At 38.4% G+C, this 8773-nt stretch overlaps 1 pseudogene; it reads right to left on the bottom strand.

Moving 5' to 3' along the window:
• Positions 1-2531: 2531 nt before the first annotated feature.
• Positions 2532-7892, bottom strand: LOC107654087 (aminopeptidase N-like; annotated as a pseudogene).
• Between the last annotated feature and the right edge of the window lie 881 nt (positions 7893-8773).

Here is an 8773-nt window from a genome sequence, read left to right as displayed (position 1 = left end):
TTTTTTTTTCCAGGGTTGGAGCTGAACTCTGCAGGACTGCGGCTCTCTAGGACCGAACTTGCCTACCCCTGGTTTAGTCGGACCAAATGAACCGGCCACCCCTATACTCACACAAAATAAAAAATAAAAAATAAGCAGATCACAAAAGGCGGTTACTTTCTTTGATGTTATACCTTTACACCAAACATTAGATACAGCTCAAATCATTAACCAAAAATGAAGAAAAAAAACAAAAAAATTAAAAAAACAACATTTAAACAATCCAAGCCAACCAATAAACAAAACCCAAAAAAAAAAATTATACATTCACTACTTCAAACCAACACAACAATACACCATCAGAAAAGGGAAAATAACAAAATCAAAAGAAAAAGAAAATCACCCCAAAATAAACCATAAATTTTCAGCTCCTTAACGGAGCAATATCAACCCAGACAGCAGACCGTTTCGGCCCAGATCCGGCCCACATCTGGCCCGCATGGATTTCACATGGGCCAGATGTGGGCCGGATCTGGGCCAACACTATGTTGCTGTCTGGGGTTTCATGCATTTGAAACGAGTTCTAATGTGCAATGCACAAAGACAGTTCTAAACAATTAGAACTTTCATGCATAACGCATGGATTTCACATGGACCAGATGTGGGCCGGATCTGGGCCAACACTATGTTGCTGTCTAGGAATGTAAGACAAGACAAAGAAATAGTACCCAACCAACCCCAATAACAAAATTCAAACAAACACCTAAACCAAATCGACTTACAACAAAACCAAATAATACAAATAAGAATAAATACAATAAACAAACCAAACAACAATAAAAAAAAAAGAAACTTCAAACCACTCAAGTACACACACACGCAACAGGCGAACAACACAAATCAACAACGTACCAACCGACCACCAGGTGGCAGCGGAACAAGAGGCAACGGTCTTGCGTCTCCAAGGCAAGCGATGTACAGACAATAGCGAACTGAAGGCGTTCAAAGCAACAATGCGCAAGCAACAATCCGGCGTCCCAAAGCTGGAACCGGTATATAAGCCACAGCAAAGCAGCAGCTGGCGACTTCTTTCATGCGCACGACACTTACATACTCACTAACAATGCCTGGACGCACACGACTAATCTTTCCAGAGGAGTGAGGAAGATACACGTCCCACACAAACAGGTCACATCAATGCAATGCCACGAGGAAACTGAACTCTCACCTGTGTCTATATAATTACGTGATTACCTGACGTGAAATCTCACCTGTGTCTATATAATTACGCGATTACCTGACGTACCAACCCACCACGCACCATTCTTAAAGGGGCCATGCTACTACATATGGACTGACATTATTCGTCTGTACGAACTGTTAACACGACTGACGACAGGCAATACGTTTTAAAATCGTTTTACTATATTGTCAAATTTTCAGTGTGGATTTTCTTTGCGATGCTCTAAAACTACAGAGCGTCCTGCATTTAAGCAAAAAATACAACAAGTTTCGTATATATACACAAAAGTAGCTATATGATGTCAGCAACTATGTTTAGGTTCTTAGAAATATTTGATTTTAAGCTTATTTTCATACCACGATAAAACAGAAGAGTAGATCATTATGTTGTGGTCATCAGAGTATTTATTTGATTACAGAACAAATCAAAATTTTACAATCAAAATTAACTTGATAAACATTATACTTTAAAAGTTTTTGTTTCTTCTTTATATTATATACACTGTCCACCTGGTTGTGCTATGCAAAATTTTTTAAATGTTTTTCTTTATCATTACACATATACATGAATGAGACTGATGTCATATAGTCTTTGTGATTTTAAGCAGATTCAGCCACCAGCCACTCTGTGACTTCTCTCTGGTTTTCAGCCACCCATTTTATATTGGCTTTTGTCTTCTCAATGGCCTGTTCCAGAGCTGCTGTCCCTGATCCAAAGCCGGTCTCCGAATTGTCACTTTTAAACTGCAGAAGCTTTTCACATGTTGAGAGATAGGAGGGGAAAAACAAAACAAAACAGAAATTAATTAGACAAGGAACCTGTTCAACCTGTTTAGTTTCATCACGAGTTTACGCAATGAAGTAAATTCTTAAAATGTTAATGTATTAATAGTATATTTATAGAATATACCCACCTTCTCAAGTTCTGATTCAGTTGAAAATGTTTTGGTTATGCCACGTATAAGGCTGGCAATACCTAGGACACAAATTCATTCTGTGTATCACATTACTGCATTTAAGATTTATTTCAGTTCATTAAAAAGTAACAATTTTGCAGTTGTCTTGTAAATGATCATTTCTGTTGCTCATAAAGCTCACTCTGTGAACGTCTGTATACGCCCAGTTCTTCTGACAAAATTCCAAGCCAGTGTCTGATCATCTGGGTTGCTGGCAATATACACAATGACAGAGGTAGCGTCCTGTTTACGGATCATTGCTGCATCAAGTGTGTATCCAAGGTACCTATATTTATGGCAATAAAAAAAACATTTTGTATTTCATTAATAATTACACAAATATTTATGGATCACTTACTGGTCTGTATGGCCAGTGGGTACATGTGACCAATCTTCAGTAATAATCTTAAAATAGTAAAAAAGGGGGGTCACATGCTTTCTGGTGTAGTTCTACAACAAAAAATGCAAAACTCATATTACTATTACTCTGAAATCAACATACATATAGTCAAGAATTATACAAATAATAAATTTCTTAGGTTTGCTAAGGTTTCTTAGGTTCAAATGCTAATATATACAGTATGAAGTATTAGAACAGACCTGTAGAATTTCATAGACATCAGTTTGTGTAAACATTAGGTAAAAATAATCCAGGTTAAGAGCAGACTGCTATAGCATATATTCTCTTTCTTCAGATAAGTACTTTGTAGTTCTTAGGGCTAAAGTCACAGGAATTATCTTTGCCCTTAAAAAAGAATTCTGATTCAGTATGTAACTGAATTAATTTAAATGTGCATGCATAAATAAAATATGCATATTATATTATCACATTGTTTTTCAATTATATTTTATGTCTAAACAAAACTGTACCCCAGTTCTCCTCATGACTTTTTACCTGGCAAGTTTAAATGCATCATCCACTATCTGAGCTCTGTTGATGACTGGGATGACCTTTAAAAAAAAAAGCAATAAATATGGTCAAATGTATTAATTAGAACTGGGTCTGTGATTTCACTCACGTCTCTGTGTCTTTACCTCATGGTTCTCAGTCAGTTGATTCAGGAGACGCTCCCAGTTCTCATGTCATAGTTCACTTCACCAGCACCCAGTCATTTCCAGTTGCCTTCATGTCAGAGTGAAAAGCCGTATATGAAAAGACAATCATGTTAACCTATTTATTATATAAAAATGTATGCATCAAAATTGTGAGCTTGTCCTATTCATAGGAACAAATGACACTATCAAACTTATTTTGTGTTCATACTAGTTTTTTCTGTGAGCCAAAAGCGTGACTGCACCACCTCTGCCTTCATCCAGTTGATGGGTACAATCCATTCATAACTATAAAATCAGAAAAAGTAAACGCAACACTAACGGAAACAGATCTAAAAACAACACAATCTGCTCAGGTAGCTTTGAAGATGAATTTAGACCTACTTGAATGGAGACGGCCTCTGAATGGAAGACTCAGGATCCAGAAGGAAGTGCATCTGAGAGACATGGCCTGTCGTAGTGTTGACAGTGACCACCGGGAAGCCCATCTGAAGAACCCAACGGTCCATGATTTCTTTGACACTTAAGGGAAGAACTGTTCCAGATTTATCATCAACAGTCTAGAGGTGATAACTGAGAGTGATTAATCAACCACTAGATGGCAGTACTGACAAACTTTTTGAGTTACTTTGAATTTCTGAGTAATTTGTGTTATGTGAATATTAATCAAATAATTTACGTGCTAATTATTAGTATGATATTACAGGTTTTGATTTTATTTTTGATTAACTCACAGTTTGAAGGTGATTCTACAGGTCCTCACCCACTGTATTTTTATTGGCGAACATGGTGAGATATGTCTTTTAGGGAGAAAAATATCTGAAATACAGCAGATTAAAAACAAAACAAAACAAAACGTGTTTATCTGATTATCATAACTGGATTGATCTTTGCTCACATTTAGTCCTTGAACGAACACAGGCTCGGTAAGGAAGTCTGACAGCATTCTCAACACCGACGCCCCCTGCAGGTTACCAGAGAAAAAAGTGTCATACTAGTAATGATCAATGTAGCCTACTTAAAAGTTAGGTATGGGGAACGCCTCGTCGTGACCCGTGTCTGAAGCATACATTGAAAAAACACCAACTCGTTGGCCGGCGACAGCCATGACTTCACTACCGGTGCGACTATAGTTTAAATAGGCGCCGGGAGCACACATCATTCTCTTCTTCGTCTTCATTGACTGTTTTGTTTGAAGCCTGCATTTCTGTGGTAAGAGCGATCTCTATTCATCTCATTATGGCGAGCACTAGCAAAGCGTTTAAGGATGTGTGCATCCGTGTTGACGTTGTTTAACATCTGATGATTTTTTTCCAAGGGAAAAAGCTCCGCTCTCGTTTGTCTCTCTTTTCGAGGAAAGAGGGGCAGCCATCTTCTTCCCGCGATTCAGGACCCGCCGCTGCTGAGGCACAGAAGGGAATGAGCTTGTGGGGATCGCAGGTGGATCTTGCCGATGAGTTTGAAGAGGGGTTTCCCTTTCTCGATCGTTGTATGCTTCAGACACGGGTCACGACGAGGCGTTCCCCATAGCGACCCCTAGAGGACGCAGTGTCTCGTTCCCTACTCAAGGAACCGTGGTTACATAAGTAACCTGAGACGTTATCAAGCGTCCAGCACCTTGCTGTAGGAGACTGTATCAAACTGCTCAGTGATCTGCTCTGGTTTTATAATATCTTCCTCCTTAGAAGACAGGGGATGGGAAGAGGCCAGAGCATCCACAGCAGAAACACGATGTACGTCTTTAAGGATGATCAAGTCTTTCTGTAAGAGTGATAAGGGAGAAAGATAATAAATAAAAATGTGCAAAAAAAAAAGTTAACTTTTTTTAATATATATATAATTTTGAATTCTCATCATGAGTAACAATTTTTTTACATATATTATTACTATTATTTCAAAACCCTAAGTGACGTAAGCAACACGAGGATACAACGGTCACCTGAGGAAATTTACAAAAGGCGCGATCGAGCCTCCTAAATTTTACCTCAGATGTTAACAATAAAAGGTTTTTTTTTCACTGTTAAAACTTAGTGTGGAAACAAGTCACAGAAACCAAGATGTGTGGAGTTAAATCACCATGGACCGCATTTCAGCTAAGGTAGGCTATGCATATTTTTTTCTTAAAATATTCAGGCAAACGGCTAAACGCTTGTTTCACCATATGAACATGAAATTAGTTTAATGGAATAATAAAAAATACACTTTAAAAGATGTAAATAAAAGTTCATGACTGGTAAATGTTGTTTTAGTTGACCAACCATTGGTGCAGTAAGTCCGCTAAAAGTTCATTAGTTTGTGAACACTCACCACGTTCCAGGATGGTTCAACAAAGTCTGCACCAAGATATGATACATAAGGCGCGAAACCTTCATTTAACCAAACTTCATTCCACCACTTTAGAGTCACAAGGTTGCCAAACCACTGACCAAGAAGACAAACATGTCATATTATTATTGTATTACACATATTATAGCCAATTAAAACCTATTATATCATATTTTTATAAATGCAAGTACCATGTGTGCCAGTTCATGGGCTATAATGGTGGCCGTTCTCTCTTTGTTTGCATTAGAGGAGATGACTGGATCATATAGAACAGGGCTGTCCAAACTCGGTCCTGGAGGGCCGGTTTCCTGCAGCGTTTAGCTCCAACCCTAATTAAACACACCTGAACCAGCTAATCAAGCTCTTACCAGGCATAGAAACTTCCAGTCAGGTGTGTTGAGGCAAGTTGGAGCTAAACTCTGCAGGACACCGGCCCTCCAGGACCGAGTTTGGACAGCCCTGATATAGAAGGTTTGTCTCCTTGTACGTCACCAGCCCCCAATTCTCCATCGCCCCAAAGTAAAAATCAGGCAGGGCAATCTGGTCTTCAAGTTAGAGAATTAAAAATCCTTACACATTATTTTCCCCCAGGCAATAATCTTCAAAAGATGGTTTAAACATACCTGATTTAGAGAGTGGATATGGTACACTGTAATATTTTTCAAAAAACTTGAGGATTGGCCCAGTTATATTCAGGGCATAATCACCATGGCCGTCCTCGATGGCTTTCTTACGAGCCCATATTCGTATCTGTTCAGCGCAAACATACTTTGGTCATATGAACCATGAGTAAATATGCTGTAAGGCACATTTTGTGGTTAAATAAATGTGAGATTTTTATCTTTTAAAGCAGCTCTACAGCTCATGAAAGATGAATGATGGTCGTACCAAAGTGTCATTTGCTGATGTAACATTTGTGTAGTCACTAACAACCAGCGCCAATAGATAGGAGGACATGTTCTTTGTGGGTTCAAATGTTGTCACAGTAACAGGTTGTCCATCAAGGACAGTGTCCACTTTCTCTGAATGAAGAAAACAAGCTGTAAATTAGATTCTATTTTATTAGATATCTATCTGTTTGTCTATCTGTCATGTAAAATCAACGTAACTATAGAAAGCAGAGAAAGTTTTTTTTTTTCTACAGATGCTCTAGGGGCCCCGATTTATTACACCCAGTGTTCACATTACAATATTTAACATAGTCATTGTGTGTAAAACGAAACTGTTTTTGGTAGAACTGACTGATTTCCATTCCATTCGACAGGGCCACCGTTCCTCTGTTATGGATGAGAGTGATGTAGAAAACCGCTCTCATTGCAGGCTCATCGAAACATGGAAAGGTCTTGCGAGCATGTGTGGAATGCATCTGGCTGGTGGCTACTATCCTGGAGGAAGTCATTATTGTTAGGCTATATCACAAATATATAATGTTCCTAACACCAACAGTAGGTACAGACCATAAAATAAGAGCTGGGTTATTATTATGCAATTTTGGGAAACTATATATTTTCTCTGTCCAAACAATGCTTACATGATGATTGAATCTCCCACACCTGAAAAATCTTGTGAATATTATTTAGTGCCCAAACACACACATAAAAATTGCTTTATGGATCCAGGAAGTAATCTTCCATGTTTATATGACAGTACAAAGGTTAAACGGGCATAAGAGACTTATCAAACAAACATGTGACCTGCCAATGGCAAGAGCCTTGATGCTGATCTTGATAGCTTTGATTTTTCATCCATTAGAGTTCCTGACTGGTTTTATTGAAGATCTGTAGATCTTAAAAATAATAGTTGGACTTACTTTTTCTCTCCATTCTCATCATATTCACTTCAGTAGAACCCTGCCACGTCAGCAAGTTCTCCCACAAACTCTGTGTAAAGCTCATAAAACTCTCCAGCTTTCAACTTGCCCTTCAACTGTATGACAAGGTACTGCGTCATCTCCTGCATCAAGGTTTTATGAATTGAGGGTGCTACTGAGGTACCAAGCGCAGAGAGTTTGGCCAGATATCCATCTATTGAGGTCAGGTTCAGCTTATTGGAGTGAATGAGGATGAGGGCGGTCTCCCTCAGACATTTGAAGACCACACTGGAATTTCCAGTGAATACAAAGAGGCCATGAACGTTCGGCTGGAGTTGAGGCCAGAGCATAATGTTGTAGTAGTCTGGAACCAGAGTGTCTGGTAGACGATACTCGTTCCAGGGCTCAGCAGGAGCTTCTGTAGAAGGAAGGAGTTGAACGGTCCACAACCCAACAATGGTGGGCAGTGATGCCATCCCCAGGAAAGTGCATCCAACACACATTGCACTAAAATGGATTCTCACCATGTTCCCCTTCACCACAGATTAGTAAAGATCAGACAAATGATGGCATTTTATTTATTCTTCCCACCTTCTCTCCTCCCAAAGGGTATAATGGCTTATCCATTAACACAGACTAGCCAGTGAAAGAATCTGGTAACCTGATAAGTTGAGGTACACTAAGATAATATAATATGGCATGTGTCTTCCCTGACATGTTTATGCAGCCATTACTCTTTAGTAGAGTGTGACGCTGAGAATCGTGGGGAAAAGCTCAGAAAAACAAGCACGGCAGCATCACAGCTATAAAATCATCTATTGTAACCCAAAATATTTTCAATCATTGTAATTTTATGTTTGTATTAGATGTTAAGCCATATTCTGAAATAAACTAGGCTCCAGACCAATATTGAAAGTATAAAGAAATGTTGACAATAATTTAAAATTGCCATTGGCAACCATCTGGAAAACTTTGTGAGGTATTATCAGACATCATCACATTATAACTCACTAACAATTATGGGGAAAAGCTCAGAAAAACAAGCACGGCAGCATCACAGCTATAAAATCATCTATTGTAACCCAAAATATTTTCAATCATTGTAATTTTATGTTTGTATTAGATGTTAAGCCATATTCTGAAATAAACTAGGCTCCAGACCAATATTGAAAGTATAAAGAAATGTTGACAATAATTTAAAATTGCCATTGGCAACCATCTGGAAAGATGGTATTATCAGACATCATCACATTATAACTCACTAACAATTAACTGAAAAGTCTGAAAGATTCACGAAACAGCCTTGAATTCACTTTAGAGGTAGCGGCTTGTCTCACTCAGTCTCAATCATTTAGAGCTTTACAGAAATGACAACTGACTGAAATGCAAGTTTGTTTTTTTTTTGTCT

Source organism: Sinocyclocheilus anshuiensis, unplaced genomic scaffold (genome assembly GCF_001515605.1).
Source record: "Sinocyclocheilus anshuiensis isolate Anshui unplaced genomic scaffold, SAMN03320099.WGS_v1.1 scaffold115, whole genome shotgun sequence".
NCBI classification, from domain to species: Eukaryota; Metazoa; Chordata; class Actinopteri; order Cypriniformes; family Cyprinidae; genus Sinocyclocheilus; species Sinocyclocheilus anshuiensis.
This window is presented reverse-complemented; position numbering and strand designations above follow the sequence as displayed.